Source organism: Tachypleus tridentatus, chromosome 8 (genome assembly GCF_004210375.1).
Source record: "Tachypleus tridentatus isolate NWPU-2018 chromosome 8, ASM421037v1, whole genome shotgun sequence".
Lineage (NCBI taxonomy): Eukaryota > Metazoa > Arthropoda > Merostomata > Xiphosura > Limulidae > Tachypleus > Tachypleus tridentatus.
The window spans coordinates 152367509-152392540 of record NC_134832.1 but is presented as its reverse complement, the minus strand read 5'-3'; the positions used below and the strand labels follow the sequence as shown (position 1 = coordinate 152392540).

General features: G+C 38.9%; 5 non-coding genes across 5 annotated transcripts; all 5 read left to right on the top strand.

The window, feature by feature from the left end:
- The first annotated feature begins 4971 nt into the window (after positions 1 to 4971).
- On the top strand, positions 4972 to 5063 carry TRNAI-UAU (transfer RNA isoleucine (anticodon UAU)). The gene is given in 2 exon segments: positions 4972 to 5009; positions 5028 to 5063. It is a non-coding gene; the product is annotated as a tRNA-Ile (tRNA).
- A 4405-nt stretch (positions 5064 to 9468) lies between these two features.
- On the top strand, positions 9469 to 9560 carry TRNAI-UAU (transfer RNA isoleucine (anticodon UAU)). Its single transcript is given in 2 exon segments — positions 9469 to 9506; positions 9525 to 9560. It is a non-coding gene; the product is annotated as a tRNA-Ile (tRNA).
- Positions 9561 to 14099: 4539 nt separating this feature from the next.
- Positions 14100 to 14191, top strand: TRNAI-UAU (transfer RNA isoleucine (anticodon UAU)). The gene is given in 2 exon segments: positions 14100 to 14137; positions 14156 to 14191. It is a non-coding gene; the product is annotated as a tRNA-Ile (tRNA).
- Positions 14192 to 18729: 4538 nt separating this feature from the next.
- On the top strand, positions 18730 to 18821 carry TRNAI-UAU (transfer RNA isoleucine (anticodon UAU)). The gene is given in 2 exon segments: positions 18730 to 18767; positions 18786 to 18821. It is a non-coding gene; the product is annotated as a tRNA-Ile (tRNA).
- Positions 18822 to 23357: 4536 nt separating this feature from the next.
- TRNAI-UAU (transfer RNA isoleucine (anticodon UAU)) lies at positions 23358 to 23449 on the top strand. The gene is given in 2 exon segments: positions 23358 to 23395; positions 23414 to 23449. It is a non-coding gene; the product is annotated as a tRNA-Ile (tRNA).
- The last annotated feature ends 1583 nt before the right edge of the window (positions 23450 to 25032 follow it).

Genomic DNA, 25032 nt, shown 5'->3' with positions numbered 1-25032 from the left:
TATATATATATGTATGTGTGTGTGTGTGTGTCAGGGGCATAGATCCTGGGGGAAGGGGATACATCCCCACTTCATTTTAGGTGGAGGTATGGTGCATATAATCATCCCCCCTACGGTTTGGTCTGTTGAATTGTTTTATTGCATCACAGGCCTACAAATTGTGTATTTACTCTCCTTTTGAGATTGGGAAAGTAACTGAAGTTTCTTCACAACATGTCTCTTTAAAAAAAATTCTTATTTTATTCTGAAAGTTGAAAATTGTCTGAGTAAGACTAGAAACAATATTATCCTTCCCTTGTAGTGCCAAGTTGAGAGTTTACAGATGATTCATTATATCAGTAAGGAACATTAGATCTTGTATCCGTTCATAATTTTCCTGTTGAAAATGGAATCTTTTCTTTTCATCAAGAAAAGTAAAAATAGGTTACATCGGATCCACAAACCTATTTAAGACATTGCTGGTTGACAACCACTTCACAATACAAAATAAAAGACATCACTGGATTTATCTTCAAGTTCCAGTTATTCAATAAAATTTTTGAACTGTTGGTGGATCTTCCCATTTAAGCATATGGAATTGACAATTTCACGAACAAGTTTCATAACATCTTCATACTTGAAGTATCTGGCTGTCAGGTGTTCACAATGAATACAATGAACAGGGAGAAACTCTGTAAAGCTGGGATCTCTTTTCATAAGTGCAATTAATCCTTCATTTTTCCCCACCATTGCATGTGCTTCATTTGTTGCAACATTGACGAGTTTACCCAATGGAATATCAGCATTTGTTAAGGTTCTGTCAAACGCATATTTAATGTCAACACCACGAGTTTTTTTTTTAGTGCCAGTAAGTCCAACATCTCTTCTTTCACAGTTACATCAGACGAAACATGACGAATAAATACCGTCAGTTGTGGGTTGTCTTGTATGTCTGTAGATTCGTCAAGGGCTAAGCTAAATGCAAGATAATTCTTTAAATCATTTTGCATTTTGCGTGCGACTTCAGTACTGATCTGGGAGATACGTCTCTCTGTAGTGTGGCGTGAAGCTACTGGTTATGCTGTTAATTACTGAAGTTTTGTGTTATTTGGATGTAACACTGCAGCAACTTCAGCTATATTCTTGTTAACAAATTCACCATCAGAATATTGGCGTTTAGTACGAGCAATATTCCATGATATAACAAAACTAGCTTTAGTCGTTGTATCAACTTCCTTAGTGAACATTGTAAACAGTGTCTGCTGGCTATTAAATGATGATTTTAACACAGTTAACTTATTTTTCCGTAATTCTGATTTAGGTGGATAATCAGATGAAAATTTTTTGTGATTTGTTTCATTTGTTTGTTTTGGAATTTCGCACAAAGCTACACGAGGGCTATCTGTGCTAGCTGTCCCTAATTTAGCAGTGTAAGACTAGAGGGAAGCAGCTAGTCATCACCACCCACCGCCAAATCTTGGGCTACTCTTTTACCAACGAATAGTGGGATTAACCGTCACATTATAACGCCCCCACGGCTGGGAGGGCGAGCATGTTTGGCGCGATGCGGATGCGAACCCGCGACCCTCAGATTACGAGTCGCACGCCTTAACGCGCTTGGCCATGCCGGGCCGATTTGTTTCATAGTGGCGTTTCAAGTTACTGGCTTTGTAATGACTGAGTAACACGTTGCAGGTAATATACAAAGATTTACCTCCTGTAACAGTGAATGTAAAATTTTCCTTGTACCCTTGCTTAAAATTTCTGTTTTCAACTTCATACTTTTGCTCCTTACAATTTGATGATGTCACTTCACAAAATTTCACAGACACTGTGAAAAAAAAGCATAACTTTTAAATTATTATAACTTAATACATTGCTTAAACCATTGTTTTATCAATAAACGACAATAGCCAAGTATTTACAAATACAGTGGTACCTCGGTTCTCGAAATTAATCTGTTCCAAAAGGATGTTCGAAAACCGAATCAATCTTTCCCCTAAGAAATACTGTAAATTATATTAATCCGTTACAGACCTCCAAAAATTACGCATTATGAAGCATTTTAAGTAAAAATATTGCTTATTTATACATGTATAATAATACTTGCATGCATAAAGTCAACCACAAAAACTATAAACACAAAAAGAAAACAATAAATGAATATCTAACTGCACTTTACCTGTGCTGAGGAGAGCTGATGGCGTAAGTGAAAGGTGGTGACGAACGTAGAGAGTAGGAGATTTATTATTGTTTGGAAGGAGTGTTACCTTCCATAAAAACGTCAGGTAACTCTCCTTCTGGGGTTCTTTCTCTTTTCTGTCTCTTTTCAACGCTACAACCTGCTTGAGACTCACTGGACCAATATCTCCTTTCTAAAAACTTGTATAATGAGGTTTGTTTCTGCCTGCATTTTAAAATGTTTCTGAAGTAAGATATGACATTGTCATTGAAAAGGTTTATGCTGCGGTTTGCTACAGCTTTGTTAGGGTGAAAGTTTTCCCACAAAACTTTGTAACTCTCCCCATTTTCCACACATTTCCTTGATTAGTGAACTAGGAACATCCTCCTCCTCATCTGAAGACACTTCCTCAGTTGTCTTCTGTTGCTGCTCCTTCTGAAGGTCTTGGAGTTCTTCCGTGGTGAGCTTAGTGTTGTGGTCTTCCACCAACTACCCCACATCATAACCACTCACTTTCAAGCCCATACACTTGCCTAGTGAGACAATATCCTCGACAACAGACTCGGCCTCAAAGCCTTCAAAGTCTCAATCTGCTACTGAGTCTGGCCACAATTTCTTCCAGGCTGAGTTTATGGTCCTCAAAGACACTTCCCTCCAGGCTTTGTCTATGATTCTCAAGCAATGGAGGATATTAAAGTGATTTTTCCAGAACTCTCTGAGGGTTAACTCTGTGTCAGAGGTCACTTCAAAGCACCTTTGAAACAGTGCTTTGGTGTAGAGTTTCTTAAAGTTCGATATGACCTGCTGGTCCATGAGCTGAAAGAGAGGAGTCGTGTTAGGGAACCAGAGCTTCACCATAATGCAACTGTACTCCTCCTCCAACCCGTCCTCCAAACCTGGAGGGTGAGCAGGTGAATTGTCCATCACAAGAAGGGCCTTGAGTGGCAACTGTTTTTCCGTCAGGTAATTCTTTACACTTGGGGCAAACATTTCATGGACCCACTCCATAAAACATTGCCTGGTTACCCATGCTTTACTATTAGCCTTCCACATGACATTTAGTTTACTTTTTAGGACATTATTTTTCTTAAAAACCCTCGGGTTCTTAGAATGGTACGCAAGCAAACGCTTAAGTTTTAAGTCCCCACTTGCATTACTACATAACAATAGAGTTAGCCTGTCCTTCACTGGCTTGTGTCCTGGCAGTTACTATTCCTTCTTAATGATGTAGGTCCTCTTTGGCATTTTCCTCCAAAAGAGGCCTGTCTCATTACAGTTACACACTAGTTGGGGAATAAAACCCTCAGCTTCTACATAGTCTTTAAATTCCCTAACAAATTTATCAGCAGAGTCTTTGTTAGAACTGACACCCTTCCCATGTCTCACCACACTATGTATGCCACAGCTCTTCCTAAATTTTTCAAATCACCCCCTACTAGCCTTAAAAACATCACTTGTATCAGCACTCGTTCCAGGGGTGTTTTTCAGGAGGTCAGCATGCAACTGCTTTGCTTTCTCACAAATGATGGTCTCAAAAATGCTATCACCAGCTGTTTTTCATTTACCCTAATCAACAACAGTTTTTCTATCTCTTCCATTGTTTGTGATCTTTGCTTCATAAGCACTATCACTCCTTTTGCAACATCAGCTCCTTTGATGACCTCTTTATTTTTCAGTATGGTGCAGACTGTAGGCTTCAACATACCAAACTGTGTAGCAAGATCAGACACGCGAGCACCACTCTCATACTTTGCTATGAGATCTTTTTTCACTTCTATTGTGGATCTAACAACTTTTATTTTTGGTTTGCTGCTTTCATCATCCTTCTTTGACCCCATGGTGGCTTATTTAATCAGAATATTTAGAAAAACAACAAAAGGAAAAGAAAAACGAGAACGTTCACAGCAGATTTTAGCGGGGGTGTGGACTGAGCGATACTTGCGGGTAAAATGTTTTGGGCAAGCTTGGCGTGGGCCGAAAATGGTCGAAGGGTCGTTCGGGTCATCAATTGGGTTATTTCGGGGGTTCGGGCCACAACAGCTTGGTTCGGGAACCGAGACATGTTTTCCTCAAACAATATGTTCGAAAACCGAATTTTTCGAGAAGGGAGTTGTTCGAAAACCGAGGTACCACTGTACTATTGTCGAGTGAAACAATAACTATCATTGAATAGTTTTTCCTTCCACGTTTCTCCATTTCTTCATCAATAAACACAAAACTTGATACAGTGACGTACGATGACTTGAGGAAAGTAATGAAGGGGTGAGTTGGAACCTTCATCTTCTATGTAAATAAACGTCACTATATGTGTGCATCTGTTCATTAAACGTATCCACATTTCTTGATAAAAGAGCACCAAACTTGACAATGTGATTAAGTAAGACATTAGAAAGGTCATGAGAAGGAGTCGTCCAATTTCCGATCCCCACACAGTTTCGTATCTAATTTCAATCAAAACACATTACTTTTTAAAACAACACTAATTTAAAAAAAGTGACATTGGTATACTATTGATTAACTGTCTTTAATCTATTGACCTGGCATGAATAGGTGATGAGTGCGCTCTTCGCATGCTGTGCAAGTCGTGGGCTAGAATTCCAGTCGTATCCTGAGTTATCCAAGAGTCGGCGATGGGTGGTGATGACTAGCTGGCTTCTTTGTAATCTTACACTTAGGGAAGGCTAGCTCAAATAGTCCTCGTGTACCTCTTTACGAAATTCAGAAATCAAATAAACAAACTCAAGTCTATCATTTCAAAATTATGGGCGGCTACGCGTAGAAACTTATTTGATTAGGAACACTTTCGCAACTCCCCAGTGGCGCAATTGGTTAGCGCACGGTACTTATAAGACAGTACTTGTGGGATATGCCGGGGTTGTGAGTTCGAGCCTCACCTGGGGAATATAGATTTTGCCTCCCAGTGGCTCAGCGGTTTGTCTCTGGACTAACCACGTTAAAAACCGGGTGTCGATACCCGTGGTTGGCAAAACGCTGATAGTCCATTGTGTGGCTTTGTGCTAATTCAAAACAACAACATCTTTGCGTGAAAACTTCTGAAGCTAACGAAATTTTAAACTTTTTGTGTGTACATGCATGTATCACAGTTTGAAAATGAAAAACAAATCTATAAATATTAATTGTTTTCAAATCACATACTTTTTACAAATAGGTTTATTCAAAAGAAACACATTTATTAATTTGTTTTTGCTACTTCTTTAAAATGCAGTCTATGTGGAGGCGTGAAGATCAGGCGGCATGCTTGAGTTAGGATATAATTTGTAAGTGTAGTCATTGAGGATAAGAACACCTTTACGCAAACATAAAATCCACAAGAAAACAGCTCCACCATACAAGAAACAAATATTAACACATCAAATAAAACAAGCCTTTTCACAACCATAATGAAAAACATAATTACAGAATTTGTAACAGAATACACAAATCCAAACAACTAACTGCTTCGAATTACTGATTAATTTCTCCAGAAAACACATCACACCGCATTTACCCTACATAATATCAACACTTACTGGTTATATGTTCACAGCACAATGTTCACGGTCGTATATATCAACATCACACCACACATACCTTACATAATATCAACACTTACTGGTTACATGCTCACAGCACAATGTTCAGAGTAGTATATATCAACATCACACCACACATACCCTACATTATATCAACACTTACTGGTTACATGTTCACAACACTATGTTCACAGTAGTATATGTCAACATCACATCTTACATACCTACATAATAACAACACTTACAGGTTACATGCTCACAGCACAATGTTCACGGTCGTATATATCAACATCACACTACACATACTCTACATAATATCAACACTTACTGGTTACATGCTCACAGCACAATGTTCACGGTAGTATATATCAACATCACACCACACATACTCTACATAATATCAACACTTACTGGTTACATGCTCACAGCACAATGTTCACGGTAGTATATATCAACATCACACCACACATACCCTACATAATAACAACACTTTCTGGTTACATGTTCACAGTAGTATATATCAACATCACACCACACATACCCTACATAATAACAACACTTTCTGGTTACATGCTCACAGCACAATGTTCACAGTAGTATATATCAACATCACACATACCCTACATTATATCAACACTTACTGGATACATGTTCACAGTAGTATATATCAACATCACACCACACATACCCTACATAATATCAACACTAACTGGTTACATGCTCACAGCACAATGTTCACAGTAGTATATATCAACATCACACCACACATACCCTACATAACATCAACACTTACTGGATACATGCTCACAGCACAATGTTCACAGTAGTATATATCAACATCACCCTACATAATATCAACACTAACTGGATACATGCTTACAGCACAATGTTCACAGTAGTGTATATCAACATCCAAGGTGCAATAGCTTCCAAGAAACATGAGATTGAAGACTTAATACAAGAAACTAACCCCCACATTATAATAGTAAGCGAAACTCTAATATACAATAACAAGAGATTTAAAATACCAACTTATTCAACAATAAGGAAAGACAGAATAAATAAGAATGTTGAAAACAGAAGCATTATGCTTCTCTACAAAGTGGAGCTATCAGTAATAGAAATTCAATTGAGCAGTAACAACGAACATGTTACTGTCGATATCCTGTAACTATAACTGTAAGAGTTATAACTGTATAAAGTAAGACATGACATTGTCATTGAAAAGGTTTATGCTGCGGTTTGCTACAGCTTTGTTAGGGTGAAAGTTTTCCCACAAAACTTTGTAACTCTCCCCATTTTCCACACATTTCCTTGATTAGTGAACTAGGAACATCCTCCTCCTCATCTGACGACACTTCCTCAGTTGTCTTCTGTTGCTGCTCCTTCTGAAGGTCTTGGAGTTCTTCCGTGGTGAGCTTAGTGTTGTGGTCTTCCACCAACTACCCCACATCATAACCACTCACTTTCAAGCCCATACACTTGCCTAGTGAGACAATATCCTCGACAACAGACTCGGCCTCAAAGCCTTCAAAGTCTCAATCTGCTACTGAGTCTGGCCACAATTTCTTCCAGGCTGAGTTTATGGTCCTCAAAGACACTTCCCTCCAGGCTTTGTCTATGATTCTCAAGCAATGGAGGATATTAAAGTGATTTTTCCAGAACTCTCTGAGGGTTAACTCTGTATCAGAGGTCACTTCAAAGCACCTTTGAAACAGTGCTTTGGTGTAGAGTTTCTTAAAGTTCGATATGACCTGCTGGTCCATGAGCTGAAAGAGAGGAGTCGTGTTAGGGAACCAGAGCTTCACCATAATGCAACTGTACTCCTCCTCCAACCCGTCCTCCAAACCTGGAGGGTGAGCAGGTGAATTGTCCATCACAAGAAGGGCCTTGAGTGGCAACTGTTTTCCGTCAGGTAATTCTTTACACTTGGGGCAAACATTTCATGGACCCACTCCATAAAACATTGCCTGGTTACCCATGCTTTACTATTAGCCTTCCACATGACATTTAGTTTACTTTTTAGTACATTATTTTTCTTAAAAACCCTCGGGTTCTTAGAATGGTACGCAAGTAAACCCTTAAGTTTTAAGTCCACACTTGCATTACTACATAACAATAGAGTTAGCCTGTCCTTCACTGGCTTGTGTCCTGGCAGTTACTTTTCCTTCTTGGTGATGTAGGTCCTCTTTGGCATTTTCCTTCAAAAGAGGCCTGTCTCATTACAGTTACACACTAGTTGGGGAATAAAACCCTCAGCTTCTACATAGTCCTTAAATTCCCTAACAAATTTATCAGCAGAGTCTTTGTTAGAACTGACACCCTTCCCATGTCTCACCACACTATGTATGCCACAGCTCTTCCTAAATTTTTCAAACCACCCCCTACTAGCCTTAAAAACATCACTTGTATCAGCACTCGTTTCAGGGATGTTTTTCAGGAGGTCAGCATGCAACTGCTTTGCTTTCTCACAAATGATGGTCTCAGAAATGCTATCACCAGCTGTTTTTCATTTACCCTAATCAACAACAGTTTTTCTATCTCTTCCATTGTTTGTGATCTTTGCTTCATAAGCACTATCACTCCTTTTGCAACATCAGCTCCTTTGATGACCTCTTTATTTTTCAGTGTGGTGCAGACTGTAGGCTTCAACATACCAAACTGTGTAGCAAGATCAGACACGCGAGCACCACTCTCATACTTTGCTATGAGATCTTTTTTCACCTCTATTGTGGATCTAACAACTTTTATTTTTGGTTTGCTGCTTTCATCATCCTTCTTTGACCCCATGGTGGCTTATTTAATCAGAATATTTAGAAAAACAACAAAAGGAAAAGAAAAACGAGAACGTTCACAGCAGATTTCAGCGGGGCTGTGGACTGAGCGATAGGTGCGGGTAAAATGTTTTGGGCAAGCTTGGCGTGGCCCGAAAATGGTCGAAGGGTCGTTCGGGTCATCAATTGGGTTATTTCGGGGTTCGGGCCACGACAGCTTGGTTCGACAACCGAGACATGTTTTCCTCAAACCTAATTTTTCGAGAAGGGAGTTGTTCGAAAACCGAGGTACCACTGTACTGAGAACCGAGGTACCACTGTACTATTGTCGAGTGAAACAATAACTATCATTGAATAACTTTTCCTTCCACGTTTCTCCATTTCTTGATCAATAAACACAAAACTTGACACGGTGACGTACGATCACTTGAGGAAAGTCATGATGGGGTGAGTTGGAACCTTCATCTTCTATGTAAATAAACGTCACTATATGTGTGCATCTGTTCATTAAACGTATCCACATTTCTTGATAAAAGAGCACCAAACTTGACAACGTGATTAAGTAAGACATTAGAAAGGTCATGAGAAGGAGTCGTCCAATTTCCGATCCCCACACAGTTTCGTATCTAATTTCAATCAAAACACATTACTTTTTAAAACAACACTAATTTTAAAAAAGTGACATCGGTATACTATTAATTAACTATCTTCGCTTTAATCTATTGACCTGGCATGAATAGGTGATTAATGCGCTCTTCGCATGCTGTGCAAGTCGCGGACTAGAATTCCATTCGTATCCTGAGTAGTCCAAGAGTCGGCGATGGGTGGTGATGACTAGCTGGCTTCTTTGTAATCTTACACTTAGGGAAGGCTAGCTCAAATAGTCCTCGTGTACCTCTTTACGAAATTCAGAAATCAAATAAACAAACTCAAGTCTATCATTTCAAAATTATGGGCGGCTACGCGTAGAAATTTATTTGATTAGGAATACTCACGCAAATCCCCAGTGGCGCAATTGGTTAGCGCACGGTACTTATAATACAGTACTTGTGGGATATGCCGGGGTTGTGAGTTCGATCCTCACCTGGGGAATATAGATTTTGCCTCCCAGTGGCTTAGCGGTATGTCTCTGGACTAACCACGTTAAAAACCGGGTGTCGACAACCGTGGTTGGCAAAACGCTGATAGTCCATTGTGTGGCTTTGTGCTAATTCAAAACAACAACATCTTTGCGTGAAAACTTCTGAAGCTAACGAAATTTTAAACTTTTTGTGTGTACATGCATGTATCACAGTTTGAAAATGAAAAACAAATCTATAATTATTAATTGTTTTCAAATCACATACTTTTTACAAATAGGTTTATTCAAAAGAAACACATTTATTAATTTGTTTTTGCTACTTCTTTAAAATGCAGTCTATGTGGAGGCGTGAAGATCAGGCGGCATGCTTGAGTTAGGATATAATTTGTAAGTGTAGTCATTGAGGATAAGAACACCTTTACGCAAACATAAAATCCACAAGAAAACAGCTCCACCATACAAGAAACAAATATTAACACATCAAATAAAACAAGCCTTTTCACAACCATAATGAAAAAACATAATTACAGAATTTGTAACAGAATACACAAATCCAAACAACTAACTGCTTCGAATTACTGATTAATTTCTCCAGAAAACACATCACACCGCATTTACCCTACATAATATCAACACTTACTGGTTATATGTTCACAGCACAATGTTCACGGTCGTATATATCAACATCACACCACACATACTCTGCATAATATCAACACTAACTGGATACATGCTCACAGCACAATGTTCACAGTAGTATATATCAACATCACACCACACATACCTTACATAATATCAACACTTACTGGTTACATGCTCACAGCACAATGTTCACAGTAGTATATATCAACATCACACCACACATACCCTATATAATAACAACACTTATTGGTTACATGCTCACAACACAATGTTCACAGTAGTATATGTCAACATCACACCTTACATACCCTACATAATAACAACACTTACTGGTTACATGCTCACAGCACAATGTTCACGGTCGTATATATCAACATCACACTACACATACTCTACATAATATCAACACTTACTGGTTACATGCTCACAGCACAATGTTCACGGTAGTATATATCAACATCACACCACACATACTCTACATAATATCAACACTTACTGGTTACATGCTCACAGCACAATGTTCACAGTAGTATATATCAACATCACACCACACATACCCTATATAATAACAACACTTACTGGTTACATGCTCACAGCACAATGTTCACAGTAGTATATATCAACATCACACCACACATACCCTACATAATAACAACACTTTCTGGTTACATGCTCACAGCACAATGTTCACAGTAGTATATATCAACATCACACATACCCTACATTATATCAACACTTACTGGATACATGTTCACAGTAGTATATATCAACATCACACCACACATACCCTACATAATATCAACACTAACTGGTTACATGCTCACAGCACAATGTTCACAGTAGTATATATCAACATCACACCACACATACCCTACATAACATCAACACTTACTGGATACATGCTCACAGCACAATGTTCACAGTAGTATATATCAACATCACCCTACATAATATCAACACTAACTGGATACATGCTTACAGCACAATGTTCACAGTAGTGTATATCAACATCCAAGGTGCAGTAGCTTCCAAGAAACATGAGATTGAAGACTTAATACAAGAAACTAACCCCCACATTATAATAGTAAGCGAAACTCTAATATACAATAACAAGAGATTTAAAATACCAACTTATTCAACAATAAGGAAAGACAGAATAAATAAGAATGTTGAAAACAGAAGCATTATGCTTCTCTACAAAGTGGAGCTATCAGTAATAGAAATACAATTGAGCAGTAACAACGAACATGTTACTGTCGATATTGAACAGTAACAACGAACATGTTACTGTCGATATCCTGTAACTATAACTGTAAGAGTTATAACTGTATAAAGTAAGACATGACATTGTCATTGAAAAGGTTTATGCTGCGGTTTGCTACAGCTTTGTTAGGGTGAAAGTTTTCCCACAAAACTTTGTAACTCTCCCATTTTCCACACATTTCCTTGATTAGTGAACTAGGAACATCCTCCTCCTCATCTGACGACACTTCCTCAGTTGTCTTCTGTTGCTGCTCCTTCTGAAGGTCTTGGAGTTCTTCCGTGGTGAGCTTAGTGTTGTGGTCTTCCACCAACTACCCCACATCATAACCACTCACTTTCAAGCCCATACACTTGCCTAGTGAGACAATATCCTCGACAACAGACTCGGCCTCAAAGCCTTCAAAGTCTCAATCTGCTACTGAGTCTGGCCACAATTTCTTCCAGGCTGAGTTTATGGTCCTCAAAGACACTTCCCTCCAGGCTTTTTCTATGATTCTCAAGCAATGGAGGATATTAAAGTGATTTTTCCAGAACTCTCTGAGGGTTAACTCTGTATCAGAGGTCACTTCAAAGCACCTTTGAAACAGTGCTTTGGTGTAGAGTTTCTTAAAGTTCGATATGACCTGCTGGTCCATGAGCTGAAAGAGAGGAGTCGTGTTAGGGAACCAGAGCTTCACCATAATGCAACTGTACTCCTCCTCCAACCCGTCCTCCAAACCTGGAGGGTGAGCAGGTGAATTGTCCATCACAAGAAGGGCCTTGAGTGGCAACTGTTTTTCCGTCAGGTAATTCTTTACACTTGGGGCAAACATTTCATGGACCCACTCCATAAAACATTGCCTGGTTACCCATGCTTTACTATTAGCCTTCCACATGACATTTAGTTTACTTTTTAGTACATTATTTTTCTTAAAAACCCTCGGGTTCTTAGAATGGTACGCAAGTAAACCCTTAAGTTTTAAGTCCACACTTGCATTACTACATAACAATAGAGTTAGCCTGTCCTTCACTGGCTTGTGTCCTGGCAGTTACTTTTCCTTCTTGGTGATGTAGGTCCTCTTTGGCATTTTCCTTCAAAAGAGGCCTGTCTCATTACAGTTACACACTAGTTGGGGAATAAAACCCTCAGCTTCTACATAGTCCTTAAATTCCCTAACAAATTTATCAGCAGAGTCTTTGTTAGAACTGACACCCTTCCCATGTCTCACCACACTATGTATGCCACAGCTCTTCCTAAATTTTTCAAACCACCCCCTACTAGCCTTAAAAACATCACTTGTATCAGCACTCGTTTCAGGGATGTTTTTCAGGAGGTCAGCATGCAACTGCTTTGCTTTCTCACAAATGATGGTCTCAGAAATGCTATCACCAGCTGTTTTTCATTTACCCTAATCAACAACAGTTTTTCTATCTCTTCCATTGTTTGTGATCTTTGCTTCATAAGCACTATCACTCCTTTTGCAACATCAGCTCCTTTGATGACCTCTTTATTTTTCAGTGTGGTGCAGACTGTAGGCTTCAACATACCAAACTGTGAAGCAAGATCAGACACGCGAGCACCACTCTCATACTTTGCTATGAGATCTTTTTTCACCTCTATTGTAGATCTAACAACTTTTATTTTTGGTTTGCTGCTTTCATCATCCTTCTTTGACCCCATGGTGGCTTATTTAATCAGAATATTTAGAAAAACAACAAAAGGAAAAGAAAAACGAGAACGTTCACAGCAGATTTCAGCGGGGCTGTGGACTGAGCGATAGGTGCGGGTAAAATGTTTTGGGCAAGCTTGGCGTGGCCCGAAAATGGTCGAAGGGTCGTTCGGGTCATCAATTGGGTTATTTCCGGGGTTCGGGCCACGACAGCTTGGTTCGACAACCGAGACATGTTTTCCTCAAACCGAATTTTTCGAGAAGGGAGTTGTTCGAAAACCGAGGTACCACTGTACTGAGAACCGAGGTACCACTGTACTATTGTCGAGTGAAACAATGACTATCATTGAATAACTTTTCCTTCCACGTTTCTCCATTTCTTGATCAATAAACACAAAACTTGACACGGTGACGTTCGATCACTTGAGGAAAGTCATGATGGGGTGAGTTGGAACCTTCATCTTCTATGTAAATAAACGTCACTATATGTGTGCATCTGTTCATTAAACGTATCCACATTTCTTGATAAAAGAGCACCAAACTTGACAACGTGATTAAGTAAGACATTAGAAAGGTCATGAGAAGGAGTCGTCCAATTTCCGATCCCCACACAGTTTCGTATCTAATTTCAATCAAAACACATTACTTTTTAAAACAACACTAATTTTAAAAAAGTGACATCGGTATACTATTAATTAACTATCTTCGCTTTAATCTATTGACCTGGCATGAATAGGTGATTAGTGCGCTCTTCGCATGCTGTGCAAGTCGCGGACTAGAATTCCATTCGTATCCTGAGTAGTCCAAGAGTCGGCGATGGGTGGTGATGACTAGCTGGCTTCTTTGTAATCTTACACTTAGGGAAGGCTAGCTCAAATAGTCCTCGTGTACCTCTTTACGAAATTCAGAAATCAAATAAACAAACTCAAGTCTATCATTTCAAAATTATGGGCGGCTACGCGTAGAAATTTATTTGATTAGGAATACTCACGCAAATCCCCAGTGGCGCAATTGGTTAGCGCACGGTACTTATAATACAGTACTTGTGGGATATGCCGGGGTTGTGAGTTCGATCCTCACCTGGGGAATATAGATTTTGCCTCCCAGTGGCTTAGCGGTATGTCTCTGGACTAACCACGTTAAAAACCGGGTGTCGACAACCGTGGTTGGCAAAACGCTGATAGTCCATTGTGTGGCTTTGTGCTAATTCAAAACAACAACATCTTTGCGTGAAAACTTCTGAAGCTAACGAAATTTTAAACTTTTTGTGTGTACATGCATGTATCACAGTTTGAAAATGAAAAACAAATCTATAATTATTAATTGTTTTCAAATCACATACTTTTTACAAATAGGTTTATTCAAAAGAAACACATTTATTAATTTGTTTTTGCTACTTCTTTAAAATGCAGTCTATGTGGAGGCGTGAAGATCAGGCGGCATGCTTGAGTTAGGATATAATTTGTAAGTGTAGTCATTGAGGATAAGAACACCTTTACGCAAACATAAAATCCACAAGAAAACAGCTCCACCATACAAGAAACAAATATTAACACATCAAATAAAACAAGCCTTTTCACAACCATAATGAAAAACATAATTACAGAATTTGTAACAGAATACACAAATCCAAACAACTAACTGCTTCGAATTACTGATTAATTTCTCCAGAAAACACATCACACCGCATTTACCCTACATAATATCAACACTTACTGGTTATATGTTCACAGCACAATGTTCACGGTCGTATATATCAACATCACACCACACATACTCTGCATAATATCAACACTAACTGGATACATGCTCACAGCACAATGTTCACAGTAGTATATATCAACATCACACCACACATACCTTACATAATATCAACACTTACTGGTTACATGCTCACAGCACAATGTTCACAGTAGTATATATCAACATCACACCACACATACCCTATATAATATCAACACTTATTAGTTACATGCTCACAACACAATGTTCACAGTAGTATATGTCAACATCACATCTTACATACCTACATAATAACAACACTTACTGGTTACATGCTCACAGCACAATGTTCACGGTCGTATATATCAACATCACACTACACATACTCTACATAATATCAACACTTACTGGTTACATGCTCACAGCACAATGTTCACGGTAGTATATATCAACATCACACCACACATACTCTACATAATATCAACACTTACTGGTTACATGCTCACAGCACAATGTTCACAGTAGTATATATCAACATCACACCACACATACCCTATATAATAACAACACTTACTGGTTACATGCTCACAGCACAATGTTCACAGTAGTATATATCAACATCACACCACACATACCCTACATAATAACAACACTTTCTGGTTACATGCTCACAGCACAATGTTCACAGTAGTATATATCAACATCACACATACCCTACATTATATCAACACTTACTGGATACATGTTCACAGTAGTATATATCAACATCACACCACACATACCCTACATAATATCAACACTAACTGGTTACATGCTCACAGCACAATGTTCACAGTAGTATATATCAACATCACACCACACATACCCTACATAACATCAACACTTACTGGATACATGCTCACAGCACAATGTTCACAGTAGTATATATCAACATCACCCTACATAATATCAACACTAACTGGATACATGCTTACAGCACAATGTTCACAGTAGAGTATATCAACATCCAAGGTGCAGTAGCTTCCAAGAAACATGAGATTGAAGACTTAATACAAGAAACTAACCCCCACATTATAATAGTAAGCGAAACTCTAATATACAATAACAAGAGATTTAAAATACCAACTTATTCAACAATAAGGAAAGACAGAATAAATAAGAATGTTGAAAACAGAAGCATTATGCTTCTCTACAAAGTGGAGCTATCAGTAATAGAAATACAATTGAGCAGTAACAACGAACATGTTACTGTCGATATTGAACAGTAACAACGAACATGTTACTGTCGATATCCTGTAACTATAACTGTAAGAGTTATAACTGTATAAAGTAAGACATGACATTGTCATTGAAAAGGTTTATGCTGCGGTTTGCTACAGCTTTGTTAGGGTGAAAGTTTTCCCACAAAACTTTGTAACTCTCCCCATTTTCCACACATTTCCTTGATTAGTGAACTAGGAACATCCTCCTCCTCATCTGACGACACTTCCTCAGTTGTCTTCTGTTGCTGCTCCTTCTGAAGGTCTTGGAGTTCTTCCGTGGTGAGCTTAGTGTTGTGGTCTTCCACCAACTACCCCACATCATAACCACTCACTTTCAAGCCCATACACTTGCCTAGTGAGACAATATCCTCGACAACAGACTCGGCCTCAAAGCCTTCAAAGTCTCAATCTGCTACTGAGTCTGGCCACAATTTCTTCCAGGCTGAGTTTATGGTCCTCAAAGACACTTCCCTCCAGGCTTTTTCTATGATTCTCAAGCAATGGAGGATATTAAAGTGATTTTTCCAGAACTCTCTGAGGGTTAACTCTGTATCAGAGGTCACTTCAAAGCACCTTTGAAACAGTGCTTTGGTGTAGAGTTTCTTAAAGTTCGATATGACCTGCTGGTCCATGAGCTGAAAGAGAGGAGTCGTGTTAGGGAACCAGAGCTTCACCATAATGCAACTGTACTCCTCCTCCAACCCGTCCTCCAAACCTGGAGGGTGAGCAGGTGAATTGTCCATCACAAGAAGGGCCTTGAGTGGCAACTGTTTTTCCGTCAGGTAATTCTTTACACTTGGGGCAAACATTTCATGGACCCACTCCATAAAACATTGCCTGGTTACCCATGCTTTACTATTAGCCTTCCACATGACATTTAGTTTACTTTTTAGTACATTATTTTTCTTAAAAAACCCTCGGGTTCTTAGAATGGTACGCAAGTAAACCCTTAAGTTTTAAGTCCACACTTGCATTACTACATAACAATAGAGTTAGCCTGTCCTTCACTGGCTTGTGTCCTGGCAGTTACTTTTCCTTCTTGGTGATGTAGGTCCTCTTTGGCATTTTCCTTCAAAAGAGGCCTGTCTCATTACAGTTACACACTAGTTGGGGAATAAAACCCTCAGCTTCTACATAGTCCTTAAATTCCCTAACAAATTTATCAGCAGAGTCTTTGTTAGAACTGACACCCTTCCCATGTCTCACCACACTATGTATGCCACAGCTCTTCCTAAATTTTTCAAACCACCCCCTACTAGCCTTAAAAACATCACTTGTATCAGCACTCGTTTCAGGGATGTTTTTCAGGAGGTCAGCATGCAACTGCTTTGCTTTCTCACAAATGATGGTCTCAGAAATGCTATCACCAGCTGTTTTTTCATTTACCCTAATCAACAACAGTTTTTCTATCTCTTCCATTGTTTGTGATCTTTGCTTCATAAGCACTATCACTCCTTTTGCAACATCAGCTCCTTTGATGACCTCTTTATTTTTCAGTGTGGTGCAGACTGTAGGCTTCAACATACCAAACTGTGAAGCAAGATCAGACACGCGAGCACCACTCTCATACTTTGCTATGAGATCTTTTTTCACCTCTATTGTAGATCTAACAACTTTTATTTTTGGTTTGCTGCTTTCATCATCCTTCTTTGACCCCATGGTGGCTTATTTAATCAGAATATTTAGAAAACAACAAAAGGAAAAGAAAAACGAGAACGTTCACAGCAGATTTCAGCGGGGCTGTGGACTGAGCGATAGGTGCGGGTAAAATGTTTTGGGCAAGCTTGGCGTGGCCCGAAAATGGTCGAAGGGTCGTTCGGGTCATCAATTGGGTTATTTCCGGGTTCGGGCCACGACAGCTTGGTTCGACAACCGAGACATGTTTTCCTCAAACCGAATTTTTCGAGAAGGGAGTTGTTCGAAAACCGAGGTACCACTGTACTGAGAACCGAGGTACCACTGTACTATTGTCGAGTGAAACAATGACTATCATTGAATAACTTTTCCTTCCACGTTTCTCCATTTCTTGATCAATAAACACAAAACTTGACACGGTGACGTTCGATCACTTGAGGAAAGTCATGATGGGGTGAGTTGGAACCTTCATCTTCTATGTAAATAAACGTCACTATATGTGTGCATCTGTTCATTAAACGTATCCACATTTCTTGATAAAAGAGCACCAAACTTGACAACGTGATTAAGTAAGACATTAGAAAGGTCATGAGAAGGAGTCGTCCAATTTCCGATCCCCACACAGTTTCGTATCTAATTTCAATCAAAACACATTACTTTTTAAAACAACACTAATTTTAAAAAAGTGACATCGGTATACTATTAATTAACTATCTTCGCTTTAATCTATTGACCTGGCATGAATAGGTGATTAGTGCGCTCTTCGCATGCTGTGCAAGTCGCGGACTAGAATTCCATTCGTATCCTGAGTAGTCCAAGAGTCGGCGATGGGTGGTGATGACTAGCTGGCTTCTTTGTAATCTTACACTTAGGGAAGGCTAGCTCAAATAGTCCTCGTGTACCTCTTTACGAAATTCAGAAATCAAATAAACAAACTCAAGTCTATCATTTCAAAATTATGGGCGGCTACGCGTAGAAATTTATTTGATTAGGAACGCTCACGCAAATCCACAGTGGCGCAATTGGTTAGCGCACGGTACTTATAATACAGTACTTGTGGGATATGCCGGCGTTGTGAGTTCGATCCTCACCTGGGGAATATAGATTTTGCCTCCCAGTGGCTTAGCGGTATGTCTCTGGACTAACCACGTTAAAAACCGGGTGTCGATACCCGTGGTTGGCTAAACGCTGATAGTCCATTGTGTGGCTTTGTGCTAATTCAAAACAACAACATCTTTGCGTGAAAACTTCTGAAGCTAACGAAATTTTAAACTTTTTGTGTGTACATGCATGTATCACAGTTTGAAAATGAAAAACAAATCTATAAATATTAATTGTTTTCAAATCACATACTTTTTACAAATAGGTTTATTCAAAAGAAACACATTTATTAATTTGTTTTTGCTACTTCTTTAAAATGCAGTCTATGTGGAGGCGTGAAGATCAGGCGGCATGCTTGAGTTAGGATATAATTTGTAAGTGTTGTCATTGAGGATAAGAACACCTTTACGCAAACATAAAATCCACAAGAAAACAGCTCCACCATACAAGAAACAAATATTAACACATCAAATAAAACAAGCCTTTTCACAACCATAATGAAAAACATAATTACAGAATTTGTAACAGAATACACAAATCCAAACAACTAACTGCTTCGAATTACTGATTAATTTCTCCAGAAAACACATCACACCGCATTTACCCTACATAATATCAACACTTACTGGTTATATGTTCACAGCACAATGTTCACGGTCGTATATATCAACATCACACCACACATACTCTGCATAATATCAACACTAACTGGATACATGCTCACAGCACAATGTTCACAGTAGTATATATCAACATCACACCACACATACCTTACATAATATCAACACTTACTGGTTACATGCTCACAGCACAATGTTCACAGTAGTATATATCAACATCACACCACACATACCCTATATAATATCAACACTTATTAGTTACATGCTCACAACACAATGTTCACAGTAGTATATGTCAACATCACATCTTACATACCTACATAATAACAACACTTACTGGTTACATGCTCACAGCACAATGTTCACGGTCGTATATATCAACATCACACTACACATACTCTACATAATATCAACACTTACTGGTTACATGCTCACAGCACAATGTTCACGGTAGTATATATCAACATCACACCACACATACTCTACATAATATCAACACTTACTGGTTACATGCTCACAGCACAATGTTCACAGTAGTATATATCAACATCACACCACACATACCCTATATAATAACAACACTTACTGGTTACATGCTCACAGCACAATGTTCACAGTAGTATATATCAACATCACACCACACATACCCTACATAATAACAACACTTTCTGGTTACATGCTCACAGCACAATGTTCACAGTAGTATATATCAACATCACACATACCCTACATTATATCAACACTTACTGGATACATGTTCACAGTAGTATATATCAACATCACACCACACATACCCTACATAATATCAACACTAACTGGTTACATGCTCACAGCACAATGTTCACAGTAGTATATATCAACATCACACCACACATACCCTACATAACATCAACACTTACTGGATACATGCTCACAGCACAATGTTCACAGTAGTATATATCAACATCACCCTACATAATATCAACACTAACTGGATACATGCTTACAGCACAATGTTCACAGTAGTGTATATCAACATCCAAGGTGCAGTAGCTTCCAAGAAACATGAGATTGAAGACTTAATACAAGAAACTAACCCCCACATTATAATAGTAAGCGAAACTCTAATATACAATAACAAGAGATTTAAAATACCAACTTATTCAACAATAAGGAAAGACAGAATAAATAAGAATGTTGAAAACAGAAGCATTATGCTTCTCTACAAAGTGGAGCTATCAGTAATAGAAATACAATTGAGCAGTAACAACGAACATGTTACTGTCGATATTGAACAGTAACAACGAACATGTTACTGTCGATATCCTGTAACTATAACTGTAAGAGTTATAACTGTATAAAGTAAGACATGACATTGTCATTGAAAAGGTTTATGCTGCGGTTTGCTACAGCTTTGTTAGGGTGAAAGTTTTCCCACAAAACTTTGTAACTCTCCCCATTTTCCACACATTTCCTTGATTAGTGAACTACGAACATCCTCCTCCTCATCTGACGACACTTCCTCAGTTGTCTTCTGTTGCTGCTCCTTCTGAAGGTCTTGGAGTTCTTCCGTGGTGAGCTTAGTGTTGTGGTCTTCCACCAACTACCCCACATCATAACCACTCACTTTCAAGCCCATACACTTGCCTAGTGAGACAATATCCTCGACAACAGACTCGGCCTCAAAGCCTTCAAAGTCTCAATCTGCTACTGAGTCTGGCCACAATTTCTTCCAGGCTGAGTTTATGGTCCTCAAAGACACTTCCCTCCAGGCTTTTTCTATGATTCTCAAGCAATGGAGGATATTAAAGTGATTTTTCCAGAACTCTCTGAGGGTTAACTCTGTATCAGAGGTCACTTCAAAGCACCTTTGAAACAGTGCTTTGGTGTAGAGTTTCTTAAAGTTCGATATGACCTGCTGGTCCATGAGCTGAAAGAGAGGAGTCGTGTTAGGGAACCAGAGCTTCACCATAATGCAACTGTACTCCTCCTCCAACCCGTCCTCCAAACCTGGAGGGTGAGCAGGTGAATTGTCCATCACAAGAAGGGCCTTGAGTGGCAACTGTTTTTCCGTCAGGTAATTCTTTACACTTGGGGCAAACATTTCATGGACCCACTCCATAAAACATTGCCTGGTTACCCATGCTTTACTATTAGCCTTCCACATGACATTTAGTTTACTTTTTAGTACATTATTTTTCTTAAAAACCCTCGGGTTCTTAGAATGGTACGCAAGTAAACCCTTAAGTTTTAAGTCCACACTTGCATTACTACATAACAATAGAGTTAGCCTGTCCTTCACTGGCTTGTGTCCTGGCAGTTACTTTTCCTTCTTGGTGATGTAGGTCCTCTTTGGCATTTTCCTTCAAAGAGGCCTGTCTCATTACAGTTACACACTAGTTGGGGAATAAAACCCTCAGCTTCTACATAGTCCTTAAATTCCCTAACAAATTTATCAGCAGAGTCTTTGTTAGAACTGACACCCTTCCCATGTCTCACCACACTATGTATGCCACAGCTCTTCCTAAATTTTTCAAACCACCCCCTACTAGCCTTAAAAACATCACTTGTATCAGCACTCGTTTCAGGGATGTTTTTCAGGAGGTCAGCATGCAACTGCTTTGCTTTCTCACAAATGATGGTCTCAGAAATGCTATCACCAGCTGTTTTTCATTTACCCTAATCAACAACAGTTTTTCTATCTCTTCCATTGTTTGTGATCTTTGCTTCATAAGCACTATCACTCCTTTTGCAACATCAGCTCCTTTGATGACCTCTTTATTTTTCAGTGTGGTGCAGACTGTAGGCTTCAACATACCAAACTGTGAAGCAAGATCAGACACGCGAGCACCACTCTCATACTTTGCTATGAGATCTTTTTTCACCTCTATTGTAGATCTAACAACTTTTATTTTTGGTTTGCTGCTTTCATCATCCTTCTTTGACCCCATGGTGGCTTATTTAATCAGAATATTTAGAAAACAACAAAAGGAAAAGAAAAACGAGAACGTTCACAGCAGATTTCAGCGGGGCTGTGGACTGAGCGATAGGTGCGGGTAAAATGTTTTGGGCAAGCTTGGCGTGGCCCGAAAATGGTCGAAGGGTCGTTCGGGTCATCAATTGGGTTATTTCCGGGGTTCGGGCCACGACAGCTTGGTTCGACAACCGAGACATGTTTTCCTCAAACCGAATTTTTCGAGAAGGGAGTTGTTCGAAAACCGAGGTACCACTGTACTGAGAACCGAGGTACCACTGTACTATTGTCGAGTGAAACAATGACTATCATTGAATAACTTTTCCTTCCACGTTTCTCCATTTCTTGATCAATAAACACAAAACTTGACACGGTGACGTTCGATCACTTGAGGAAAGTCATGATGGGGTGAGTTGGAACCTTCATCTTCTATGTAAATAAACGTCACTATATGTGTGCATCTGTTCATTAAACGTATCCACATTTCTTGATAAAAGAGCACCAAACTTGACAACGTGATTAAGTAAGACATTAGAAAGGTCATGAGAAGGAGTCGTCCAATTTCCGATCCCCACACAGTTTCGTATCTAATTTCAATCAAAACACATCACTTTTTAAAACAACACTAATTTTAAAAAAGTGACATCGGTATACTATTAATTAACTATCTTCGCTTTAATCTATTGACCTGGCATGAATAGGTGATTAGTGCGCTCTTCGCATGCTGTGCAAGTCGCGGACTAGAATTCCATTCGTATCCTGAGTAGTCCAAGAGTCGGCGATGGGTGGTGATGACTAGCTGGCTTCTTTGTAATCTTACACTTAGGGAAGGCTAGCTCAAATAGTCCTCGTGTACCTCTTTACGAAATTCAGAAATCAAATGAACAAACTCAAGTCTATCATTTCAAAATTATGGGCGGCTACGCGTAGAAATTTATTTGATTAGGAATACTCACGCAAATCCCCAGTGGCGCAATTGGTTAGCGCACGGTACTTATAAGACAGTACTTGTGGGATATGCCGGGGTTGTGAGTTCGAGCCTCACCTGGGGAATATAGATTTTGCCTCCCAGTGGCTTAGCGGTATGTCTCTGGACTAACCACGTTAAAAACCGGGTGTCGATACCTGTGGTTGGCAAAACGCTGATAGTCCATTGTGTGGCTTTGTGCTAATTCAAAACAACAACATCTTTGCGTGAAAACTTCTGAAGCTACCGAAATTTTAAACTTTTTGTGTGTACATGCATGTATCACAGTTTGAAAATGAAAAACAAATCTATAATTATTAATTGTTTTCAAATCACATACTTTTTACAAATAGGTTTATTCAAAAGAAACACATTTATTAATTTGTTTTTGCTACTTCTTTAAAATGCAGTCTATGTGGAGGCGTGAAGATCAGGCGGCATGCTTGAGTTAGGATATAATTTGTAAGTGTAGTCATTGAGGATAAGAACACCTTTACGCAAACATAAAATCCACAAGAAAACAGCTCCACCATACAAGAAACAAATATTAACACATCAAATAAAACAAGCCTTTTCACAACCATAATGAAAAACATAATTACAGAATTTGTAACAGAATACACAAATCCAAACAACTAACTGCTTCGAATTACTGATTAATTTCTCCAGAAAACACATCACACCACATTTACCCTACATAATATCAACACTTACTGGTTATATGTTCACAGCACAATGTTCACGGTCGTATATATCAACATCACACCACACATACTCTGCATAATATCAACACTAACTGGATACATTCTCACAGCACAATGTTCACAGTAGTATATATCAACATCACACCACACATACCCTACATAATATCAACACTTACTGGTTACATGCTCACAGCACAATGTTCACAGTAGTATATATCAACATCACACCACACATACCCTATATAATAACAACACTTATTCGTTACATGCTCACAACACAATGTTCACAGTAGTATATGTCAACATCACATCTTACATACCTACATAATAACAACACTAACTGGTTACATGCTCACAGCACAATGTTCACGGTCGTATATATCAACATCACACTACACATACTCTACATAATATCAACACTTACTGGTTACATGCTCACAGCACAATGTTCACGGTAGTATATATCAACATCACACCACACATACCCTATATAATAACAACACTTACTGGTTACATGCTCACAGCACAATGTTCACAGTAGTATATATCAACATCACACATACCCTACATTATATCAACACTTACTGGATACATGTTCACAGTAGTATATATCAACATCACACCCTACACACATATATCAACATCACACCACACATACCCTACATAATATCAACACTAACTGGTTACATGCTCACAGCACAATGTTCACTGTAGTATATATCAACATCACACCACACATACCCTACATAACATCAACACTTACTGGATACATGCTCACAGCACAATGTTCACAGTAGTATATATCAACATCACCCTACATAATATCAACACTAACTGGATACATGCTTACAGCACAATGTTCACAGTAGTGTATATCAACATCCAAGGTGCAATAGCTTCCAAGAAACATGAGATTGAAGACTTAATACAAGAAACTAACCCCCACATTATAATGGTAAGCGAAA